Source organism: Ovis canadensis, chromosome 18 (assembly GCF_042477335.2).
Source record: "Ovis canadensis isolate MfBH-ARS-UI-01 breed Bighorn chromosome 18, ARS-UI_OviCan_v2, whole genome shotgun sequence".
Classification (NCBI taxonomy): domain Eukaryota; kingdom Metazoa; phylum Chordata; class Mammalia; order Artiodactyla; family Bovidae; genus Ovis; species Ovis canadensis.
The window spans coordinates 46,004,177-46,030,059 of NC_091262.1; the positions used below are offsets into that span (position 1 = coordinate 46,004,177).

Genomic DNA, 25,883 nt, shown 5'->3' on the forward strand with positions numbered 1-25,883 from the left:
AATTCTTGGTGGTAAGATAAAGATGTTTTTAATATTATTCTGATTTTTTCTGAATTGTTAGAATTTTTAATAATAAAAAATTTTAAGAGAAATAGAAATAATACCTAATTACATTTTAGCTTGAAAGTAAAGCAGATTTCTAAACAAAGAAAACACAAGGAAGAACCTTCTTTTGTGGAATAGAGTAATATAATGACCAAAATGTGTTCTGAACTACATAGTTCATTTGTATTTCAAAGAATATTTCAAGTGATACTGTAATTTCTGAGAAATACTGGATAAATAGATTTACCTTCAAGAGCTTCCATTTAATTTTATATAAAGTAAGTATGTCAAAATAAAATACCTTGGATAACCTCTTCAACTTTAAAAGTCTATGTCTTTTTTTCTTCTAAAGGAAGTAAATCTCTGCACATGTTATTCCTTTTGCCTAGAACAGGAATACTCTTTTCCTCTAGCTTGTTCCCTGGCAGTAAAATCCTATTAACCAGTAACATTCAGCAGTAGGATTCATTTGTGCTTTGGGAAGTCTTTCCTCACCCTTCCCAAACAGAAAAAGCACTGTCACAGCTCTGTCCTCATATTCCCATTAATCTCTTGAACACTGCTACTTACATGTTTGTCTGCTCTGTTAGAGAGACAGATGCCGGCACCTGCATCTACTCTTCTTTGTATCCCATGTACCCTCACAGCGACCCCATGGACTGTAGCCTACCAGGCTCCTCCGTCCATGGGATTCTCCAGGCAAGAATACTGGAGTGGGTTGTCATTTCCTTCTCCAAGAGAGAGATAATATACACAAATCACTTAAACTTAATGTTAGCGCAAAGTAAATTCAAATTTTTTATCTATTGCAAATATTGTTTTCCCCAAGTAAATATGTGATGAAATGATTATGAATGAAGTCAGTATGTAAAATGGCATGAAATTACTCCATCAGTCAGATATGTTGATCGTCCCACTGTATGGTAGGGGTATAACCCAGATGATTGCTTAATATTCTTTCCAAAAGAATCTGCAGGATCATTTCGAATTTTATGCCCTTTAGTTTAGAAAGCAAGGATAACATAACTTTTCTGGTTCTTCTTTTATTTTTCCTCATATTATTGGAAGCTTGGCTCAACAGCTTTTTACAAAGGACATAAAACACTCTTCATAAGCAAAATCTCAGAAACATAAGATACACTAAACCTTGGACTGAAAACTGTTACAAAAAGGGGAACATTTTATCATATACATGTTTGGATAATATGCACTTAGCTGTAACAGTCGATTCAACACCTTGTTCTCAAATAAGGATGTTTATAGTTCCTATGGTGGAAGAGGGATAGTATGATACAATGGAGGGGAGAGAGAACTTGGTAAAAAATAGCCAGCAATCCCTCCCAGGAACCCAAGGAAGCAGGAGGGTAGATCTCAGCACCCCTAGTACTTTCTTGGATCAATCTCCCTAGATGTGGCTCATGAAACAGTTGTTAACTGGGAGATTCTTTGAATCAATGGAATTGTTCTGGGAGTCCACCAGCCAGCCATAAGACCTAGAAATGCCCTTGGCAATATTAAAACCAAAGCAGACAACTGCTACCAGATGGGATGGGGAGGTTGGGGGTGGAGGTAGATTTGGAGCTCAAAGCCACACCCTCAGAGCTTCTAACTAGGTTCCAGTGTAGCTCAACCTAGTCATTTCATTAATCCACAAGTAGCATAACGTCTATGGGGTCGCACAGAGTCGGACACGACTGAAGTGACGCAGCAGCAGCAGCAGCAGCAGCAGCAGCAGCAGCATAACGTTGCATTTTACAGGACTGAATTTTCTGGACCATACATATTAATTAAAATAGGGTTATTTTTTTACCTTTTTATTTTGAAACAGAAGAGTTACCGGAAGTTGCAAAGATAGTACAGAGAAGCCCCATTCACCCTTGAAAGTTTGCCCCAATAGTCACATCTTTTATAAACATAATACAATATCAAGACCAGGAAACTGACATGGGTATAATGGATGTATATTCAATGTCATTTCATGACACATGTGGATTACTCTAGCTATCACAATCAAGATACAAACTATTCCATCACTGCAAAGATATCCCTTGGTACTATCTCTTTATAGTCACACCCAACCTTCCCAAATCCCTGACAACAAATGTCTGTTCTCCATCATCATAATTGTGTCATTTTGAGAATGTCATATAAATGGAATCACACACACATCATGTGGCCTTATGTCCCTGAGATCCATCCAAGCTGTGATATATATCAGTAGATCATTCCTTTTTATTGCTGTTATTGTACTCCATAGTATGGATGTACCACAGTTTGTTTAGCCATTTACCTATTGTAGGACATGTTGGTTGGTACAATCCATGGCTATTACAAATAAAGCTGGTATGAACAATAAGGCACATGTTTTTGTGTGAACCTAAGATCTCATTTTACCGGGTGTAATGCCCAACAGTAGGATTGCTGGTAAGTGTACATTTAGTTTTAAAAGAAACTATCAAGTTATTTTCCAGTGCCTGTTCTGTTTCATATTCCTACCAGTAATACGTGAAAGATCTAGTTTCTTTGTATCCTCATCAGTATTAAGCACTGTTATTTTTTATTTTGGCTATTCTAACAGGTATACAGTGATAACTAACCATGGCATAAATTTTCATTTCCCTAATAGCAAGTGATATTGAATATCTTTTCAATGCACTTCTCTGCCACTACTATTAAGAGTATATCCTCTTTGGTGAAGTAGTTCTTCATGTCTTTTGCCCATTTTTGAATTGATTGTTTTAACTGTTGAGTTTTGAGGGTCCTTAAGTATTCTACATATGACTCTTTTGTCTTCTCATCCTTTTAATGAGGTCTTCTACAGAGCAAGAGTTTTAAATTTTGATCAAGTCTGACTTATCCATTTTTCTTTCTTTTATGGTTATGCTTTGCTGTCCTAACTATTCTTCGCTAACCTCCAGATCCTGAAGATTTTCTCACAGGGAGCCCATCCTGGTGCTCTGTGATGACCTAGAGGGATGGGATGGAGGAGGAGAGGGATAAACTCAAGAGGGAGGAGATATATGCATAATTATAGCTGATTTGTGTTGTATGGCAGAAACCAACACAACACTGTAAAGCAATTTCCCCCCAATTAAAAACAAGAAAACAAAAAAAGATTTTCTCCTACATAAAACTTCTAAAAAGTTTTCTAGTTTTACATTTAAATCTATGATTCATTTTAAGTTAATTTTTGTATAAGGTGAGAATTTAGGCTGAGAATTTAGGTGAGAATTAGGCTTTATTTTATTTTCTATGAATATTCAATTGTCCTCAGTTGCTCAGTCGTGTCCAGCTCTTTGCAGCCCCCTGGACTCTAGCCCACAAGGCTCCTCTGCCTATGGAATTTTCTAGGCAAGAATACTGGAGTGAGGTGCCATTTCCTACTAAAGGAGATCTTTCTGACCCAGGGATGAACCCGCCTCTCTTGTGTCTCCTGTATAAGACAGGAGGATTCTTTACCACTAGCGCCATGCTGCTCCTGCACTATTTGATAAAAAGACAGTCCATTCTCCATTGAATTGCCTTTACACTTTCATTAAAAAAAAAAAAAATCAGCCGGCTATACTTGTGTGGGGCTATTCTGGGTTATCTATTCTGTTACTGATTTATGTGTCTATCCTAATGCTAATACCAGTCTTGAGTATCGTGGCCATGTAAGTTTTGCAATCGGGTAGAGTGGTTCCTTCCATTTCCTTCTTTTTCAAAGTCATTTTAGCTGTTCAAATTTCTTTGCCTTTCCACATAAATTTTAAAAATTTTGCCAGGATTTTAGGAGTTGACTTAAGCCTATACATCAATTTAGGGACAACTGATTTCTGCTTTATTGACTATGCCAAAGCCTTTGACTGTGTGCATCACAATAAACTGTGGAAAATTCTGAAAGAGATGGGAATACCAGACCACCTGACCTGCCTCTTGAGAAATCTGTATGCAGGTCAGGAAGCAATAGTTAGCACTAGACATGGAACAACAGACTGGTTCCAAATAGAAAAAGGAGTACGTCAAGGCTGTATACTGTCACCCTGCTTATTTAACTTATATGCAGAGTACATCATGAGAAACGCTGGGCTGAAAGAAGCACAAGCTGGAATCAAGACTGCTGGGAAAAATATCAATAATCTCAGATATGCAGATGACACCACCCTTATGGCAGAAAGTGAAGAGGAACTAAAAAGCCTCTTGAAAGTGAAAGAGAAGAGTGAAAAAGTTGGCTTAAAGCTCAGCATTCAGAAAACGAAGATCATGGCATCTGGTTCCATCACTTCATGGGAAATAGATGGGGAAACAGTGGAAACAGTGTCAGACATTATTTTTTAGGGCTCCAAAATCACTGCAGAAGGTGATTGCAGCCATGAATGACCAACCTAGATAGCATATTCAAAAGCAGAGACATTACTTTGCCAACAAAGGTCCGTCTAGTCAAGGCTATGGTTTTTCCAGTAGTCATGTATGGATCTGAGAGTTGGACTGTGAAGAAGGCTGAGCGCCAAAGAATTGATGCTTTTGAACTGTCGTGTTGGAGAAGACTCTCGAGAGTCCCTTGGACAGCAAGGGGGTCCAACCAGTTCATTCTAAAGGAGATCAGTCCTGGGTGTTCATTGGAAGGAATGATGCTGAAGCTGAAACTCCAATACTTTGGCCACCTCATGTGAAGAGTTGACTTACTGGAAAAGACTCTGATGCTGGGAGGGATTGGGGACAGAAGGAGAAGGGGACGACAGAGGATGAGATGGCTGGATGGCATCACTGACTCGATGGACATGAGTTTGGGTAAACTCCGGGAGTTGGTGATGAACAGGGAAGACTGGTGTGCTGTGATTCATGGGGTCGCAAAGAGTCCAACATGATTGAGTGACTGAACTGAACTGAACTGATATCTTTAATATGTTGAGTCTTGATAAGTTTTATCATCTTAAACCTTGATAATAGGTTAATGTACTTAGTGAAAGTGCTCAGCCCTGTCTGACTCTTTACAACCCCATGGCGTACACAGTCCAGGAATTCTCCAGCCCAGAATACTGGAGTGGGTAAGAATACTTAAGGACTCTCAGAACTCAACAGTTAAAACAATCAATTCAAAAATGGGCAAAAGACATGAAAAACTATTTCACCTTTCCCTTCTCCAGGGGATCTTCCCAACCCAGGGACTGAACCCAGGTCTCCTGCATTGTGGGCAGATTCTTTACTAGCTGGGCCACAAGGGAAGCCCTAGAATACTGGAGTGGGTATCCTATCCCTTCTCCAGCGGATCTTCCCATCCCAGCAGTTGACCTGGGATCTCCTGCATTGCAGATGGATTCTTTACCAACTGAGCTATCAGGGACATTTTCTACAATTAGAATAAGAACTACCTATTTGAAAAAGACTATATATGAATTTAACAGAAAATGTATGCCACTACTATATCGAAATAGATAACCAACAAGGAGGTACTATAGCACAGGAAACTAATCAATATTCTGTAATAACGTAAATGGGAAAATAACCTGAAAAAGAACAGATACATGTATATGTGTAACTGAATCACTTTGCTGTACACCTGAAACTATACTGTTAATAAACTATGCTCCAATATAAAACAAAAATTCAAGATGAGCTCGTCTTGAAATTCACTACTATTTTTGTTTTTAGCAACAGTATCAGCTACTGAGACTGAAAAACAATAAAGAATGTTCTTAGGATAAAGAGAAAGGCACATAAGACTTTAAGGGAGGACAGCTGAATAAACAGGCCAGTTTTACATTTTTTCCTCACCTATGTTTCCCTTCTCTGTCCTCTGTCTCTATCTCAGATAAATGTGGGTCTAATGATATCATCTTCAAGTATCTTTTCTATTAAATAATAACTACTACTTTAAGAACATAATCAGAACAATGAGAAATCATAGACAGAATAAAATTGATGTTTTAAAAGAAAAACAGTATCTTAAGGGAACATAATTTCACAAAACTGAAATGAGAACGCTGCTAATAAGACCTCTCCTTATCTGCCACTGGGTAAATAAAAATTTTAACAAGTTGAAGTTTTGAAGTATTAAATGTTTATAAACTAGAATAAACTCCTGGTTAAGAGTTCAGGTTATGGAGCTGACTCTACATTGAACTAGCAACTTGATGCAGGGCAATTTAAATAACTTCTCTGAGAATGTGTTTCCTCATATGTAAGATGGAGATATTTAATAATATGACCTATGTCAAATAGAGTGGTGAAGCCTCAGATAATGCATATTAAACACTAATCCCAATGCTTCACGTATGGTAATCACTCAGTACAGATTAATTACTATTACGGTAAATTCTTATTTGTCTGGGCAAATTATACCTAGGCTTCCCTCCATAAGGACAGTTTTCCTAAAAGGAGCCTATTAAGCTTTATGAGTTTAAGATTCTTTATAGATACATTATTTGCAGTGGTCTTACCATCTGCAAGAATATACTCTATCCCCAAGAATCATAATTTTAAGCTAATGAACTTAGATAAAACTGGGTGTTCAATTCAACTTTAACATAGCTAGAACATTATCTTTTAAATTTTAGCCTACTCAGGGTGGCCATGATAGTTTGTACACTTAGAAATGTGAATTTCTAATTTAGAAGTTCTGTCAGTTGCACAGTCAGAAGCCTGATTCCATTCCCTCATCAAAAGCTACAATAGATTTAGGATTCTGGAGGCACTCAGCTTAGATGGGACCAGAAGAAAGAAGTAATATGCAATTCAGGTAGTCTCGTGCATGTGAATTACATGACTTCTGAACTGGACTTGATGGGAGAATGAAGGCAATATTTTTATTTTGTAGAGAGGTCAAGTTCTAAAAGGTCAGTTTTCATTCCAGTCCCAAAGAAAGGCAATGCTAAAGAATGCTCAAACTACCGAACAATTGCACTCATCTCACATGCTAGTAAAGTAATGCTCAAAATTCTCCAAGCCAGGCTTCAACAATAGGTGAACCTTGAACTTCCTGATGTTCAAGCTGGTTTTAGAAAAGGCAGAGGAACCAGAGATCAAATTGCCAACATCTGCTGGATCATCGAAAAAGCAAGAGAGTTCCAGAAAAACATATATTTCTGCTTTATTGACTGCCAAAGCCTTTGACTGTGTGCATCACAATAAACTGTGGAAAATTCTGAGAGAGATGGGAATACCAGACCACCTGACCTGCCTCTTGAGAAATCTGTATGCAGGTCAGGAAGCAACAGTTAGAACTGGACATGGAACAACAGACTGGTTCCAAATAGGAAAAGGAGTACATCAAGGCTGTATATTGTCACCCTGCTTTTTTAACTTCTGTGCAGAGTACACCATGAGAAACGCTGGACTGGAAGAAACACAAGCTGGAATCAAGATTGCTGGGAGAAATATCAATAACCTCAGATATGCAGATGACACCACCCTTATGGCAGAAAGTGAAGAGGAACTAAAAAGCCTCCTGATGAAAGTGAAAGAGTGAAAAAGTTGGCTTAAAGCTCAGCATTCAGAAAACGAAGATCATGGCAACTGGTCCCATCACTTCATGGGAAATAGATGGGGAAACAGTGGAAACAGCATCAGACTTTATATTTTTGGGCTCCAAAATCACTGCAGATGGTGACTGCAGCCGTGAAATTAAAAGACGCTTACTCCTTGGAAGAAAAGTTATGACCAACCTAGATAGCATATGAAAAAGCAGAGATATTACTTTGCCGTCTAGTCAAGGCTATGGTTTTTCCTGTGGTCATGTATGGATGCGAGAGTTGGTCTGTGAAGAAGGCTGAGCGCCGAAGAATTGATACTTTTGAACTGTGGTGTTGGAGAAGACTCTTGAGAGTCCCCTGGACTGCAGGGAGATCCAACCAGTCCATTGTGAAGGAGATCAGCCCTGGGATTTCTTTGGAAGGAATGATGCTGAAGCTGAAACTCCAGTACTTTGGCCACCTCACGCGAAGAGTTGACTCATTGGAAAAGTCTCTGATGCTGGGAGGGACTGGGGGCAGGAGGAGAAGGGGACGACCGAGGATGGATGGCTGGATGGCATCACGGACTCGATGGACGTGAGTCTGAGTGAACTCCGGGAGTTGAGATGGACAGGTAGGCCTGGCGTGCTGCGATTCATGGGGTCTCAAAGAGTCAGGCACGACTGGGCGACTGAACTGAACTGAATATTATGATCGTAAAAAACAAATTTAGTAGTGAAAAAAGTGAAATTATTGATTAGAAAAAGCTACTCCCTGTGGATTTCAATTATCCTATCCATGGTTACCAAAAATCACTGTGAAAGGGAGGGTTAGTCACTCAGTCGTGTCTGACTCTGCGACCCCATGGACTGTACCCCAGCAGGCTCCTCTGTCCATGGAATTCTCCAGGCACGAATACTGGAATGGGTTGCCATTTCATTCTCCAGGGAATCTTCTCCACCCAGGGATCAAGCTCGGGTCTCCTGGATTATAGGCACATTCATGACCATCTGACCCACAAGGGAAGCCCTCCAAATCACTGAGAGATGAATTTAAATGGAAATAAAGGTTTGGTAAGGAGTGGTAAATGAATCACAATAAAAACTTTGACAATATTATTTGTTTTGGGTTCATTAATGAAGCTGTGGTTATATGAGGTTATAGAATCAGATACAATCAAATGGATAAAGAAAATTTAGATCATTAGTGGAGAAGACATGGAAGTTTGCTGACTTTCTTTTTTCTTTTAGCTGTACCACGCAGCTTGCGGGATCTTGGGTCCTTGACCAGGGATAGAACCCAGGCCCAGGGCAGTGAAAGTGCTGAGTCCTAAGCACTGGACCTCCAGGGAATTCCCCAGTGACTTTCTATGTACTATTTGCTTGTGTAACTGAATAGTTAGCACTTTAAGTTTTGCTACTTTTCAAAAGTTACTTTCTTCAACTTTGTATAATTTTTTAATAGTTGAGGACTGGAAAGAATTTGCTCAATATTTTAAAAACACTAAATGCTGGGAGATAGTGACAAGCATATGGAAATTCCTAACTATGCCATAAGTAGAAGTTTAACCAATAATTGGATAATTTAAAAAAAATCAGTGTTAAGGTATTTCCTATCCAGGTTAATGTTAGCACAGGGAACATTCCTTACATACTACTTATCCTGGGTTACACTTACCAATATAAATCATTTTCCTGAAATAATAGGTCCTACACTCCTTAGAATCATTTGGATTAGTCATTGATTAGGACTGCATTTGATTTTTCACATGTTCTGATTTCACAGTAAGGACCTAGTTTTGCTCAACTGCATTCATTCACTACCAAGACACCATGACTCAAGTAAGCAAACGGTTATCCCTCAAAACCAAATTAATAGATTTTCCAATGAACAAAAGTTCTAATTGTTCACTAGGATGCCATTAAAGTTGCAAACATTTGAGTTTTTACAAAACATGTGTTGAAACAATTTTGGTCTAAGATCAAGGAGATTTGAGAAGACTGACAAAGAATTTTAAGTCTTTCTACAATTGCTTTCCACTCTACTTACAATGTAACAATCACTGTGATTTCACAATAAGAAATAATTCTATAATTTTTTCAAACTTCTCTCTCCTTTTCCATTTTGGATCCTTGTGTCTTTTTTTTTTTTTTTTTTTAATGACAGAATACTTAAAACCTGGTGTCTTTTATAACCCTAAATTCCTGAGAAGGAGGAGGGGGAGAGGATAAAATAAAGATTAAATTAAAATAAGATGTCAGATATGAAAGGAAAAAGATCAAGAGACCAGATGTCACATAAGGAAACTAAAAAAACAATATGAAATAAAGTTCAGAAAATAAGATTATAAAACAATTTCACATGTGATAGAATATTACCATTTATGTTGTCCGAGTTGCTTTTATGAAAGGAAAAAATATTTGGCAAAGGATAGACCTGTAAGTATACTAACACTATGCCATATTCTTACTCAAATAAGCTTATCTGTTTCTATGTAAAGAAGTTGATAACCTGGGGGAAAAAACAACAATTCTTTTGGCTAATATCAGGGTCAAGCATTAAAAGAGAAAATAAAATCCTAACTATGCTAAATAAGTTATAAAATTATCAGCTATCTGCACTTTGGTATTTGTTAAGGTAAATATTTAAAGTTAAAAAAAAATCCTTTCAAGTGATCTAAAGTTCTTGGTGGAAACATGATATGAGAATTCTGGTTACCATTTAAATTTGAAGTACTTCATCCATTTCGGTGACAAAGGTGGTTTTAGCAGCTATAATTACATTCCTTTAAACTTCAAAGTGCTTTGGGTCCTTCCAAGATGAATGAATGTCCTTTCTTCCTTGCCTCTCATTCCTTATTTTCTGAAGATAGTGGTGTTTACTACAAGAGAACAGCACAAAATACAGCTAAACTGGAGAGGCAAACTAGTTTTAAATATATTGGACATTTTCTTTCATTGAGGATATTCTTAATTTTACCCTTACTCAACTTACTTAAAATTGGACTTATTTGTTTAGGAAGTAACTTCTTTACTTAGGAAGTGACATGGATAGAATCTTACACACTCAAGAACTATCCATGACATACCCAAGAATCAAGCAACGTATATGAATCAAACTAGTACTGATGCATTTGAAGCTTTCTAAGACTCATTTGATTGTCTTCATATATTTCTATTTTTGGCTGCAAATAAAAGAATATGAAACATAAAATTGTATTTCACCTTCATAAAAATTCAATTCTAAGTGACAATATCCAACTTTGATACAGCCTCTGTCAAATATGACTGTATTTATCTCCAATTACAAAAATTCTCTAGCCATTTTGCAGTTTTACTTTAGGTTTAAATATAAAATATATTTATAATTTGGCATACAAAATATCACTTAAGATTAAAATAATAAATTCCTATCTATTTCTGACTCTAGAGCACCTGTTACATGTATGTTTAAACAGGCCCAACTCCTTATTTGCTTTTTCTATAACACTAAATACAAGGAAAATAACTAGGAGAGTTAAGAAATAAAAAGATAATGTGAAAACTTTTAAATGATTCCAGATTGCACTTACATACTGTAGAACTGAATCTTTCAATAGATTTTAAGACAACAAGGCACATTTTAAAAAGGACACTTTTGTGCAACATCAAACAATATCTAACTCTGATATAGCTAGGTTATTCATGATAAAAACAATATCCAGTATTCTTACACTGTTTATATCTATCACTTCAAGTGGTATATAACAATGATGAGTGTCATGTAGGAGAAATATTACCAAGAAATATATATATAGCACTAAAGTCATGTCTGACTCTCTACAACCCCATGGACTGCAAGATGCCAGCTTCCTCTTTCACTGTTTCCCAGATTTGTTCAAAGCCCAGTATCACAAAAACAGTGGCAAAATCAGTTATTCTTGTTTCCATTATGAGTTTTTAAAGAAGAAAAATGCAATCAATGCCTATTTTATTTTGAAATGTGAGTATGAAAAGAAATTGAACTTAGAGACATACAAATAGTGATAACCTAGAAAAGTACTTTGTGAGGGAGAAGTTAAGTGATTTCCCATGGGTAAGTGTTGGTTAGTGACAAAACTGAAATGAGAACCTACATTGCCTTACTCTTTCCTAATGCAGTGATCTATTACCCTCTTATAATCTACCATGCATTCCTTGAAATAGTATTTTTCTGAATGCTTTATTCTGCTGTGTTTGGTAGAACTCAAACTTCAAATTTGAAATATCCCCTCAAAAACTTCTCATGTCTGCTATTACCTTCCACTAGGCCCTATGGAGTCTCCTCCACATGTGAACCTAAGTAATCAGCCAAAGATTTGAAAGGAAAGACATGCAAATTTTGGGGGTGCCTACTCTCTCCTTTCTAGGGATGTTCACCACTGAATTCCAGAACAACTGGTATGACTTGATTAGGGTTGTATGTTAGATGGTAGTAACCAATCAACCAATTGTAGGTTGTAGGTTAGATGGTAGTAACCAAACAACCAATTGAATTCCTGATTGTGATTAGTTTATCCTGATTATGTGGCAGAATGTCTTTGTAGGAAATGCACTCTAGAGTATTCAGTGGTGATGCAGTATAATGTCAGCAACTCACTCTCAAGTGATTCAGGAAAAATTATCTGTATCATTGTTATAATTTGCATATAAATTTGGTATTATTATAATATAAAAGAAAAAAATTAATATATCAGTACTGCTGCTTCTGCTAAGTCGCTTCAGTCGTGTCCAATTCTGTGAGACACCATAGACGGCAGCCCACCAGGCTCCCCTGTCCCTGGGATTCTCCAGGCAAGCAGAACACTGGAGTGGGTTGCCATGTCCTTCTCCAGTGCATGAATGTGAAAAGTGAAAGTGAGGTTGCTCAGTTGTGTCTGACTCTTAGCGACCCCATGGACTGCAGCTCCTCCGTTCATGGGATTTTCCAGGCAAGAGTACTGGAGTGGGGTGCCATTGCCTTCTCCGAATATGTCAGTACATCAGTCACATTTCCAAAATGTCTTCTGTGGACATCTGATACAGCTAAATGTTTAAAGAAAAAGTAGTTCTATATAGTGAAATAAATTTGGGTAAAGTTACTCGTATTTCTTCTTGGTGATTCACTATACACATTAGCCTATCAGATATTGCTACAAATCACACCTTAGGCATACTTTCATTTATTCATCCTTCCAACCACATAAATTACACTTAAGGCCTACTGTATGAAAGGAAATGTTCTAAGTAGTAGAGATAGACAGACAATAGGGAAGGCAAGATTTCTCTTCTCAGAGAGCCAACATTTTAATACAGAAAGAGACAAGTCAGTAAATGAACAAACTAATTTTAGATGGTGATAAATACATCGAAGAAAATAAAACTGGGTGTTACAGGCTGGGAAGGTGGAGGTGCTGTTTGAGACAGTGTGTAAAGGAAGGCCCTCAGGAGAGATGATGCTCAGGTTGAAATGAGCCAGACATAGAAAAATTTAGGAGGTGAATTTTCCAGACATAGGAAGCCATACATGTTGTAAGACAGGAATAAACTTATAATGCTCATGGGAAAAAGTTTCTAAATTATCAAAATAATGAAATAGGAATTTTTGAGAAAAATCTCTTAGGTACCATATCCCTCAAAATACATGTGAAAATTGGCCATATTTTAAAACTATTGACTCCTATGTAACAACAACAATAAAATAACAATTACTAAAAATTATTAACCTATTTCTTTTTAACTTACTACATGAATTCTCTTTAGATGACAATTTTCTATTACTTCAAAGCTTCTTTCAGAACCAATTCTTATTTTATAATTGAGTGAAAAGATTATTCTCTCTCTGCATGTAAAATGAAATGAATTCCCTGCTTTCCCCTCCCCTGGATGATGTACCAGAGTGTTGGGAAAGCTTCATGAAGACATGTAGACATGAAAAGTATTCCCTGAAGGTATATGGAGCTATGTTACTACCCACTCACTGAGGCAACAGCAGCATATACTTAAATTCTCTTCTAGAACTTTGACAGCACTGGATTTTGCACATTGCTAAAGAACAACTTCAATTATAAACCTTAACGAAGGAAAATACTCTTAATCATTCACAGGATTCCCTGGTGGTTCAGACAGTAAAGAATCTGTGTGCAATGCAGGATACCCATGTTTGATCCCTGGGTCGCAAAGATCCCCTGGAGAAGGAAACGGATACCCACTCCAGTGTCCTTGCCTGGAGAATCTGCCATGGACAGAGAAGCCTGGCAAGGTACAGTCCATAGGGTCGCAAAGAGTCAGACACAACTGAGCGACTGTCACTTTTGCTTTCAATCATTCAAGGGATAATTGTATATAACACCAAACAAAATCATCCACTGCACGTATCAATACTGCTGTACCTATTAGAAAAACTCTGAGTAGTCTAAGAGGGGACTGGACCAGCACGCTAAGCTACATTAGGTGGAAAAAAGAGATTATGCTTTAAAATGTATTTTGTGTGCTAACTGGCTAACAGGGATACGTGGAAGACAATAAAGAAGCAAAGGTAATGAAGGGAAAAGTATATTCTCAAAACTATTAAGTAAGAAGAAAAATCCCTAGATCTTGAGTAGGGAAAATGACTAGACCATTCAGGTATGACCTAAATCAAATCCCTAACGATTATACAGTGGAAGGGAGAAATAGATTTAAGCAACTAGATCTGAGAGACAGAGAGCCTGATGAACTATGGACAGAGGTTTGTGACATTGTACAGGAGACAGAGAGCAAGACCATCCCCAAGAAAAAGAAATGCAAAAAAGCAAACTGGGTGTCTAAGAAGACCTTACAAATAGCTGTGAAAAGAAGAGAAGCGAAAAGCAAAGGAGAAAAGGAAAGATATACCCATTTGAATGCAGAGTTCCAAAGAATAGCAAGGAGAAATAAGAAAGCCTTCTTCAGCGATCAGTGCAAAGAAATAGAGGAAAACAACAGAATGGGAAAGACTAGAGATCTCTTCAAGAAAATTAGAGACACCAAGAGACCATTTTATGCAAAGATGGGCTCAATAAAAGACAGAAATGGTATGGACCTAACAGAAGCCAAAGATATTAAGAAGAGGTAGCAAGAATGCACAGAAGAACTATAAAAAACAGATCTTCACAACCCAGATAATCACGATGGTGTGATCACTCACCTAAAGCCAGACATCCTGGAATGTGAAGTCAAGCGGGCCTTAGGAAGCATCACTATGTACAAAGCTAGTGGAGGTGATGGAATTCCAGTGGAGCTATTTCAAATCCTGAAAGATGATGCTGTGAAAGTGCTGCACTCAATATGCCAGCAAATTGGGAAAACTCAGCAGTGGCCACAGGACTGGAAAAGGTCAGATTTCATTTCAATCCCAAAGAAAGGCAATGCCAAAGAATGCTCAAACTACCACACAATTGCACTCATCACACACGCTAGCAAAGTTATGCTCCAAATTCTCCAAGCCAGGCTTCAACAATATGTGAACTGTGAACTTCCAGATGTTCAAGCTGGTTTTAGAAAAGGCAGAAGAACCAGAGATTGAATTGCAAACATCTGCTGGATCATGGAAAAAGCAAGAGAGTTCCAGAAAAACATCTATTTTTGCTTTATTGACTATGCCAAAGCCTTTGACTGTGTGCATCACAATAAACTGTGGAAAATTCTGAAAGAGATGGGAATACCAGGTCACCAGAGAAATCTGTATGCAGGCCTTTTGAGAAATCTGTATGCAGGTCAGGAAGCAACAGTTAGAACTGGACATGGAACAACAGACTGGTTCCAAATAGGAAAAGGAGTATGTCAAAGCTGTATATTGTCACCCTGTTTATTTCACTTCTATGCTGAGTATATCATGAGAAATGCTGAACTGGAAGAAACACAAGCTGGAATCAAGATTGCTGGGAAAAATATCAATAACCTCAGATATGCAGATGACACCATCCTTATGGCAGAAAGTGAAGAAGAACTAAAGAGCTTTTTGATGAAAGTGAAAGAGGAGAGTGAAAAAGTTGGCTTAAAGCTCAACATTCAGAAAACAAAGATCATGGCATCTGGTTCCACCACTTCATGGCAAAGAGATGGAGAAACAGTGGAAACAGTGGCAGACTTTACTTTTTTGGGCTCCAAAATCACTGCAGATGGTGATTGCAGCCATCAAATAAAAAGATGCTTACTCCTTGGAAGAAAAGTTATGACCAACCCAGATAGCATATTCAAAAGCAGAGACATTACTTTGCCAACAAAGGTCCATCTAGTCAAGGCTATGGTTTTTCCAGTGGTCATGTATGGATGTGAGAGTTGGACTATAAAGAAAGCTGAGCACCAAAGAGTTGATGCTTTTGAACTGTGGAATTGGAGAAGACTCAAGAGAGTCCCTTGGACTGCAAGGAGATCCAACCAGTCCATCCTAAAGGAAATCAGTCCTGAATATTCATTGGAAGTGCTGATTTTGAAGCTGAAAGTCCAATACTCTGGCCACTGGATGCAAAGAGGTGACTCATTTGAAAAGACCCTGATGCTAGGAAAGACTGAAGGCAGGAGGAGAAGGGGACGACAGAGGATGAAATCGTTGGATGGCATCACCGACTCAATGGACATGAGTCTGAGTAAACTCCGGGAGTTGGTGATGGATAGAGAAGCCTGGTGTGCTGCAGTACACGGGGTCTCAAAGAGTCGGACACAACTGAGCGACTGAACTGAACTGACTATTAGTGGGGACACCATTAAGTTAAAAATGACATAATGCTGGGGGACCTTTTGTTTATGAGCACAGGGCAACTTCATCACTAAATAACTAAATTCAGGTTACATACATGCTAATTTTGAAACGTTAGTAAGGTAGGCATATTGAAACAAAATAAGAACGAATGAATTTAATCTTGCATAATTTAAAAGAGAAAAGGTGCCAGTTTGACAGTACGGTAACTTAGGCATTAGCCCAAATTCTCCATTAACTAAGGAACCACTGGTATAGCCTTTGCCATTAAAAAATCTATCAAAGCCCTACAGGCTCAGGAGTGTGCCATCTTATTTACTTTGCCCTTTAACAGTAGAGAATGTTTAAGTAAAAGTATTACTAAGAATTAAACCATAACAGTCCAACAGGTATCCTGCAGCTTACCTGGGAGCTTTTTAATCGTACAGCACAGCGACTGTCAAACTATGAGTCAGGGGCCAAGTCTGACCAGCCACCCATTTATGCATGACCTGCAAGGCAAGAATGTAGTTTTTACATGTCAAAATAGCTGGGAAAAAAGATCAAAAGAATAAAAATATTTTGAGGTGTAAAAATTACATGAAATTCAAATTTCATTTTCTATAGATGAAATTTTATCAGAACACAACCAGCACGTTTAAAAATGCATCATCTGTGGCTGCTTTCGTACTGCAAAGGGCGAGCTGAACTGCGGCAACAAGGACTGCATGGCCCACAAAGTCTAAAACATAGGCTATCTGGCCCTTCCCAGACAACATCTGCCACTTCCTGATATAAAATACACGATTATGCTCTACAATGATAGGATTTACATTTTAAAATACTAGATCAAATGGTTCATTTTGGTCCTTATCTCCCAGTATAATAGTCTTTCATGTTTCTAGTGAAATATTAAGTAATAACCTTATATTTAAAATGACTATGCCATAATATTGAGAGAATTTTTGTATACCCAAAAATCCACTTTCCTGATTTAGGAATTTACTTTGCCCTTTAGGGAATTTATCATCCCTATTAGGCATGATAAATCATTTTCTTTGGGTCAGCTTCTGATTTAAAGTGTACAGTGGAATCTCTGAATTGAAAAATAATTAATAGTTTCAACAGTTGATACAATATCATTTATAATAATACTGAGAAGTGAATAAAATGTTGTTATATAAAAGATAATAATTGCTTGAGAGTTTCAGAATTTTATGATCTGTTTTAGCATTAAAACTAATTCTAGAATGATTCAACTTCTGCTTTTGAGGCCTTGAGTAGGTAAACAGTCCAGAATAATCCTCCCACTGAAAACAACTAGAACACCGTATAAAGTACAGGAGGGGACTATTTTCAGACACAGGCAGTGTAGGACTTATGGTCCTTGAAAAAGGGAAGTAAAGAAGGCAAGCCCTACCATCATCCAAGGCTCTCAGCCAGGAAGCAACTCCAGTATAGCAGAAAGAACCAAAATAGAGCCTGGCAATCTTATTGACTTAAGGAGACAGAGAAAACAGTACCAGGAGGTCAAGGAAGCTAGAATTTATGGAGTAGAGTTCCAAAGAGCAGGGAAAGAGTTCCAGTAATTTAAATGAGGGTTCCCTTGAATATTTAGCTATATAAAAACCTGTCCATGAGAAGGGTAAAGTTTCTTGAGACCAGCCAAGAAGAACTTCTAAGGAAAAAAAGCTACCAGGGAGTTCTAAAACAAAAAATTCTCAGAGCTGATACAGGGCCAAAATTTCAACATGTTCCCCTCCAGCAAGAGGGGATGAACCTCACTGAATATTTCTGGCTATTAAAAATGCCTCCAATTAAAATAAATGAATTTAAATTAAAAAAAAAAATGACCCCAGAAGGCCCACATACAGAAACAGGGGGGAAAATAGTCCTAGAATAAAAGTTACTCTAGACCCTCCTGAAAGAAGCTTGGAAGCTTAGAAAGATCAAATGAATAAGCAATTTAAAATGCCTACTAGGAAAAAATCTAATACACTTTAAAGGAATACCACAAAAATAAAAAACTCAACATGTACAATTCACAAATATATGACATTCAATTAGAAATTACTGGATGCACAAAGAAGTATGAGAATGTGGCCCATAACCAGAAAAATACCTGTCAACACAACAGACCAGAAATGACAGACATGATAGAATTAACAGGTAAAGACATTTTTAAGGGGCATTATGAGTATGCGCCATATAAACGAAAATAGGAACATAGTGAAGAGAAAAGTGAAGCATTTTTTAAATATTTCAAAAAATACCCAAAGAGAACTTCTAGAGATTACATATATATATATATATATCAGTTCAGTTCAGCTCAGTCGCTCAGTCATGTCCGACTGTTTCCAACCCCATGAACCGCAGCACGCCAGGCCTCCCTGTCCATCTCCAACCCCCTGAGTTCACTTAAACTCACGTCCATTGAGTTGGTGATGCCATCCAGCCATCTCATCCTCGGTCGTCCCCTTCTCTTCCTGCCCCCAATCCCTCCTAGCATCAGGGTCTTTTCTAAGGAGTCAACCCTTCGCATGAGGTGGCCAAAGTATTTGAGTTTCAGATTTAGCATCAGTCCTTCCAATGAACACCCAGGACTAATCTCCTTTAGGATGGACTGGTTTTATATATATATATATATATATATATATATATATATATATATAAAAAATACATATATGAAAATTTCATTGGATAAAATAAGCGCTCATGGCAGAAAAAAAAGAAATCAGTGAACCTGAAGAGTAATATAATCTATCCAAAATGAAGTTCAGAGAGTAAAAGATGAATGTGAGACAAAGGAAGATAACTATCTTAAATGTATTACATTATTTTTTAAAAGTTGTATAAAATTATTTGATAATAGAATGGAATAACAGGCATATTATAAATCCTACAGCAACTATTAAAATAAGTAAATAAAGAGAAGAACAAAATAAACAAATAAAGGAATAAAACAATAGAGAAAATTAAATGGATTCCAAAAGTATAATTAATTAAAAAAATGGTTATTAGAAAACAAATGGCAAGATGGTAGATTTAAACCCGACCACATTAATAAATACATTAAATGTAAATTATCTAAATTCTCCAATAAAAAGACATGAAAAAAGCAAGACCAAATATACACTGAGAGTCTCACACTAAAATAAGGAAATAGTTTAAAAATAATAGGATAGAAAGTATACCATGCAAACCAAAAATCTTAAGAAATAGCCACATTTATATCAGAGAAGATGGAAGACAAAATAAAATAGCATCAGAGATAATGAGAGATATTTCATAATGATCAAGGGATCACTTCACTTGGAAGATGGCATAATTCTAAATGTGTATGTACATAATACCAGAACAAAAACTTATAGACCTGAGGGGAGAAACAAACAAGTACTCAGAACAGTTGGAGACATCAATACTCCTCCCTCAGTACCTGAAAAGAACAAGTACACTGAAAGTCCAGCAAACACTTGAGCAGCACTCTCAGCTGAGCTGATGTTCATAGAACATTCCAATCAACAGCAACAAAATAAAAACTTTTATACTGCCCATGAAACATTTACCAGGAGAGCCCACCTGCTGAGCCAGGAGTAAGTCTTAAAAAATTAAAATAAAAAAAACATAGTTCTGGAAGTTTTGGCCACAGCAATCAGAGCAGAAAAAGAAATAAAAGGAATCCAAATTGGAAAAGAAGAAGTAAAACTCTCACTGTTTGCAGATGACATGATCCTCTACATGGAAAACCCTAAAGACTCCACCAGAAAATTACTAGAGCTAATCAATGAATATAGTAAAGTTGCAGGATATAAAATCAACACACAGAAATCCCTTGCATTCCTATACACGAATAATGAGAAAGTAGAAAAAGAAATTAAGGAAACAATTCCATTCACCATTGCAACAAAAAGAACAAAATACTTAGGAATATATCTACCTAAAGAAACTAAAGACCTATATATAGAAAACTATAAAACACTGATGAAAGAAATCAAAGAGGACACTATAGATGGAGAAATATACCATGTTCATGGATTGGAAGAATCAATATAGTGAAAATGAGTATACTACCCAAAGCAATTTACAAATTCAATGCAATCCCTATCAAGCTACCAGCCACATTTTTCACAGAACTAGAACAAATAATTTCAAGATTTCTATGGAAATACAAAAAACCTCGAATAGCCAAAGCAATCTTGAGAAAGAAGAATGGAACTGGAGGAATCAACTTGCCTGACTTCAGGCTCTACTACAAAGCCACAGTCATCAAGACAGTATGGTACTGGCACAAAGACAGACATATAGATCAATGGAACAAAATAGAAAGCCCAGAGATAAATCCACACACATATGGACACCTTATCTTTGACAAAGGAGGCAAGAATATACAATGGAGTAAAGACAATCTCTTTAACAAGTGGTGCTGGGAAAACTGGTCAACCACTTGTAAAAGAATGAAACTAGATAACTTTCTAACACCGCACACAAAAATAAACTCAAAATGGATTAAAGATCTAAATGTAAGATCAGAAACTATAAAACTCCTAGAGGAGAACATAGGCAAAACACTCTCCGACATAAATCACAGCAGGATCCTCTATGATCCACCTCCCAGAATTCTGGAAATAAAAGCAAAAATAAACAAATGGGATCTAATTAAAATTAAAAGCTTCTGCACAACAAAGGAAAATATAAGCAAGGTGAAAAGACAGCCTTCTGAATGGGAGAAAATAATAGCAAATGAAGCAACTGACAAACAACTAATCTCAAAAATATACAAGCAACTTATGCAGCTCAATTCCAGAAAAATAAACGACCCAATCAAAAAATGGGCCAAAGAACTAAATAGACATTTCTCCAAAGAAGACATACGAATGGCTAACAAACACATGAAAAGATGCTCAACATCACTCATTATTAGAGAAATGCAAATCAAAACCACAATGAGGTACCACTTCACACCAGTCAGAATGTCTGCGATCCAAAAATCTGCAAGCAATAAACGCTGGAGAGGGTGTGGAGAAAAGGGAACCCTCCTACACTGTTGGTGGGAATGCAAACTAGTACAGCCACTATGGAGAACAGTGTGGAGATTCCTTAAAAAATTGCAAATAGAACTACCTTATGACCCAGCAATCCCACTGCTAGGCATACACACCAAGGAAACCAGAATGGAAAGAGACACATGTACCCCAATGTTCATCGCAGCACTGTTTATAATAGCCAGGACATGGAAACAACCTAGATGTCCATCAGCAGATGAATGGATAAGAAAGCTGTGGTACATATACACAATGGAGTATTACTCAGCCGTTAAAAAGAATTCATTTGAATCAGTTCTGATGAGATGGATGAAACTGGAGCCGATTATACACAGTGAAGTAAGCCAGAAAGAAAAACACCAATACAGTATACTAACACATATATATGGAATTTAGAAAGATGGCAATGACGACCCTGTATGCAAGACAGGAAAAAAGACACAGATGTGTATAACAGACTTTTGGACTCAGAGGGAGAGGGAGAGGGTGGGATGATTTGGGAGAATGGCATTCTAACATGTATACTATCATGTAAGAATTGAATCGCCAGTCTATGTCTGACGCAGGATACAGCATGCTTGGGGCTGGTGCATGGGGATGACCCAGAGAGATGTTATGGGGAGGGAGGTGGGAGAGGGGTTCATGTTTGGGAATGCATGTAAGATTTTAAAATTTAAAAAATAAAAAACTAAAAAAAAAAACAAAAAACAAAAAAACAAACTATACATAGTACATTCTCTTATCACTGCTGCTGCTGCTGCTGCTAAGTCGCTTCAGTCGTGTCCGACTCTGTACGACCCCATAGACGGCAGCCCACCAGGCTCCCCTGTTCCTGGGATTCTCCAGGCAAGAACACGGGAGTGGGTTGCCATTTCCTTCTCCAATGCATGAAAGTGAAAAGTGAAAATGAAGTCGCTCAGTCGTGTCTGACTCTTTGCGACTCCATGGACTGCAGCCTACCAGGCTCCTCCGCCCATGGGATTTTCCAGGCAAGAGTACTGGAGTGGGGTGCCATTGCCTTCTCCTCTCTTATCACAGTGGAATTAAATAAGAAATGAAAACCAAAAATGAAGAACAAAGTATGAACACTGACAATATCTGATTTCTGGAGTTAACATCCACATAGTTTGGTATATAGTTTGGTACATTGCAGCAATCCACATAGTTTGGTAAAAGCCTAATGATAACATACAGAAAACTGGAACTGAACAGAAAATCCAAAAATAGACTATAAAATACTTGGTCAATTAATTTTTAAAAGTGCCATGGTAACTCAATGCAGGAAGAAAAAATTTCAACAAATGTTGCTGAATCAACTGGATATTCATATGGAATAAAAATGAATTTTTCTATGTGACAAGATTTTGTATATGTAAAAAGACTAAATGAAAATACATCATAAACCTAAGAGTAGAATGTAAAACTACAAAGCTTCAAGAAGAAAACAGGGAGAATTATTTTTACTACTTTAGGATGGGCAAAAATTCAAATGCATGAACCATATAAAAAAAGAAATATGGAAATAGTAAACCATACTTTACTTCGCCTCATAAACCATACTCTATCAAAATTAAAAACTTCTGTTTTAAAAACATCATTAGAAAAACTAAGTGGCCAGTAATTACATTAAATGATAAAAACCACAAGATACCAGTTCACACTCATTAAATGGCTAAATTTAGGAATTCTGATATACTGGTAAGGATATAGAGCTGTGATACCTAAATACTGGTGAAGACGTAGAGCTGCTTTCATGCACCCTCTAATACAATAGCCACGTGTAGTCATTTAAATTTCAATTGATAAACTGAATAAAATTGTAAAAAAATTAACTTCCTGAAATGTACTAGCCATATTTAACCTGCTCAACAACCACACGTGGCTAGTGGTTACAGTACTGGACAGTGCTGATATAAAACGTTTTCATTATTTTAGAAAGTTCTATAGGATAAAATTAAAATATCTGAAATGTTCAGACATTACTCGCAGGTATGTAAAATTTTACCATCACTTTAAAAAAGCTTGACATCTTCTTTCAAAGCTGAACAAAACTTAGCATAAAACCCAATAATTGTCCTCTTAGATATCTACCCAGCAGAGTTAGTATCATTAGAGACTTAGTGGGGAGCTGGAACTTCCACTCCGACTAAAACATAACAGCAGTCTTCTCCCAAATGTCAGTGGAGGGTAAGTGGTACCCTGCACTTACATTTCTAGCTGGCAATATCTGGTCAGAGTACTATCAAAAGAGGCCTGCTCAACTGAAATAAAATGTAAAGTCTCATGAGATAAATGTCCAGGTTTTAACTGAAAACCACTCAATGAGACTAATATACCGGAAAGAAAAGAAAAATAGAAAGTCTAAGAAACAGAAGGTCTTAGCAAAGAAATACAAAGAATAAAATTTTTATAAAAAATAGAAGATACAAAGAATAAAATTACAGAACTGAAATTATAATAATTGAAATTAAAAATTCAATAGATGGGCTGAACAAAAGGATGGAGAGGATAGAAGGAAAAAACTCAGTAACTAAAAGATAAAACAACTGTAAAGTACTTAGCCTCCAATTAAAATAAATTTTAAAAAAAGATAAAACAATAGAAGTTACCCAGCCTAAATAACATAAAGGACATAGAATGAATGCAAATGAACAGAGCCTCAGGGAACCATGAAATTATACCAAAAGTTCAAATATTCAAGTCATCACAGTCTTGGAAGTGAGGCGAAAAAGAGCAAGGCTGAAAAAAATATTTGAAAAAATATGGTTGAAAAATTTTCCCCAAATAGGCAAAAGACATAAACCTATAGATTCAAGAAGCTGAACAAACTTCAGAGTAAACTCAGAGAAATCCACAACAAGACATACCACAGTCAAACTTCTGAAAACTAAACACAAGAAAAAAAATCTTAAAAGCAGCAAGAGAGCAAAGATCCTTTGCCTACAGGGAAAACCCAATTTGACTATCAGTGGGTTTCTCATAAGAAGCCATAGAGTCCAAAAGGAACTGGCACAATCTTTTTCAAGAGCTGAAAGAAAAAGAACTGTCAACCCAGAATTTTTCCTCCAGAAAAATATCATTGAGGAATGAAGAGAAAATCAAGATATTCTTAGGTAAAGGAAAGCTAAGAGAATTTATTGCTAGCTGACTTGCCCTAAAAGAATGGATAAAGAAAGTTCTCTAAACTGAAAGGAAATGAAAAAAGATGACATCTTGGAACATCAGGAAGAAGGCCAAAAGAATAAAAAACTATGGATACTAGTTATACTATGAATAATAGTTCTTCTCTTGTCTTCCAAATTATGTCTGATTGTTTAGGCAAAGATTATAATACTGTCTGATATGGTTCACAATGTATTAAAGAAAATATTTAAAACAAGTAGATACAAAATTATGTGCACATGCATATAATATTTACCTATAAATAATATAATGTATATATGAAAATATTAAGTCAATTAAATGAGGGAGAATAAAGGGACCGAAGGCAGGTAAGGATTCTACACTTTGCCTGCAGTACTAAAATGTAGCAGTGGTAGAGGTAGCATGATACAGGAGACTGTGGTGGGTTCTAATCATACAATGTAATATCTAGAGCAATGAGGAAAAAGTTATACAAAGAAATACGGTTAAAAACACCACAGTGGGTCAACATGGAATTCTAAAAAGTATTCAAGTAATGCACAGAAAAACAGGGAAAAGAAAAGAAAAATGGAAAAGAAGAAACAAACGGAATACAAAAAATTAAATGTCAGATTTAGGTCCTAACATATCAATAACTACCTTAATTGATGCAACAGACTCAAACTGGAAGCAACTAAAATGTCCTACAATGGATGGCTAAACAAATTGTGGTACATCAATACTATGAAATACTACATCAGCAATAAAAAGGAAAGAACACAGTATAATTTGGGTGTATCTCAAGGGCATTATGCTAAATGAAAATAGCCAGTCTCAAAGGTTATATATTATATAATTCTATCAATATGAAATTTTTTACTATTTTTAAAATTTATTTTTAATTGGAGGATAATTGCTTTACAATGTTGGGTTGGTTCTGCCATACAACACTGTGAATTAGCCACAGGTATACATATATCCCCTCCCTCTTGAACCTCTCTCCCATCCTTCCCATCCCACCCCTCTAGGTTAGCACAGAGTACCAGGTTCAGCTCCCTATGTTATACAGCAACTTCCCAATTCATCCCACTCTCTCCTTCCTCCACTGTGTCTACAAGTCTGTTTTCTATGACGGTGTCTCTATTCTTGCCTTGCAAATAGGTTCATCAGTAACATTTTTCTAGATTACATATATATATATGTGTTAATATATATAATTTTTCTCTTTTTTACTTAATTCACTCTGCATAACAATCTCTAGGTTCATCCACCTTAAAAGAACAGACTCAGATTTGTTCCTTTTTGTGGCTGAGTAATATTTCATTGTATATATGTACCACAGTTTCTTTGTATGTTCATCTGTTGACAGACATGTAGGTTACTACCATGTATATGACATTCTTGAAATGACAAAACCATAGAGACGAATAACAGATTAGTGGTTGCAAGGAGTGAAGGGTAGTTGAGAGGAGGATGTGTGTGTGTATGTGTGTGTGTGTGTGAGACTATAAAGGGGCAGAAGGAGGGAAGTTTTTCTGGTGAGATTGCA

At 36.8% G+C, this 25,883-nt stretch overlaps 1 protein-coding gene across 6 annotated transcripts in view; it reads right to left on the minus strand.

Moving 5' to 3' along the window:
• PEAK1 (pseudopodium enriched atypical kinase 1) overlaps nucleotides 1–25,883 on the minus strand; it is a 323,221-nt gene that overhangs the window by 149,498 nt on the left and 147,840 nt on the right. For 3 of the 6 annotated variants that reach the window (XM_069560149.1, XM_069560146.1, XM_069560147.1), the window contains exons 3-4: nucleotides 16,596–16,681; nucleotides 10,194–10,356 (exon numbers count right to left, since the gene is read on the minus strand). The gene's annotated coding sequence lies outside the window, so the exon portion shown is untranslated. The remainder of the gene's footprint in view (nucleotides 1–10,193; nucleotides 10,357–16,595; nucleotides 16,682–25,883) is intronic. The other 3 variants (XM_069560151.1, XM_069560152.1, XM_069560150.1) reach the window with 2 other exon arrangements.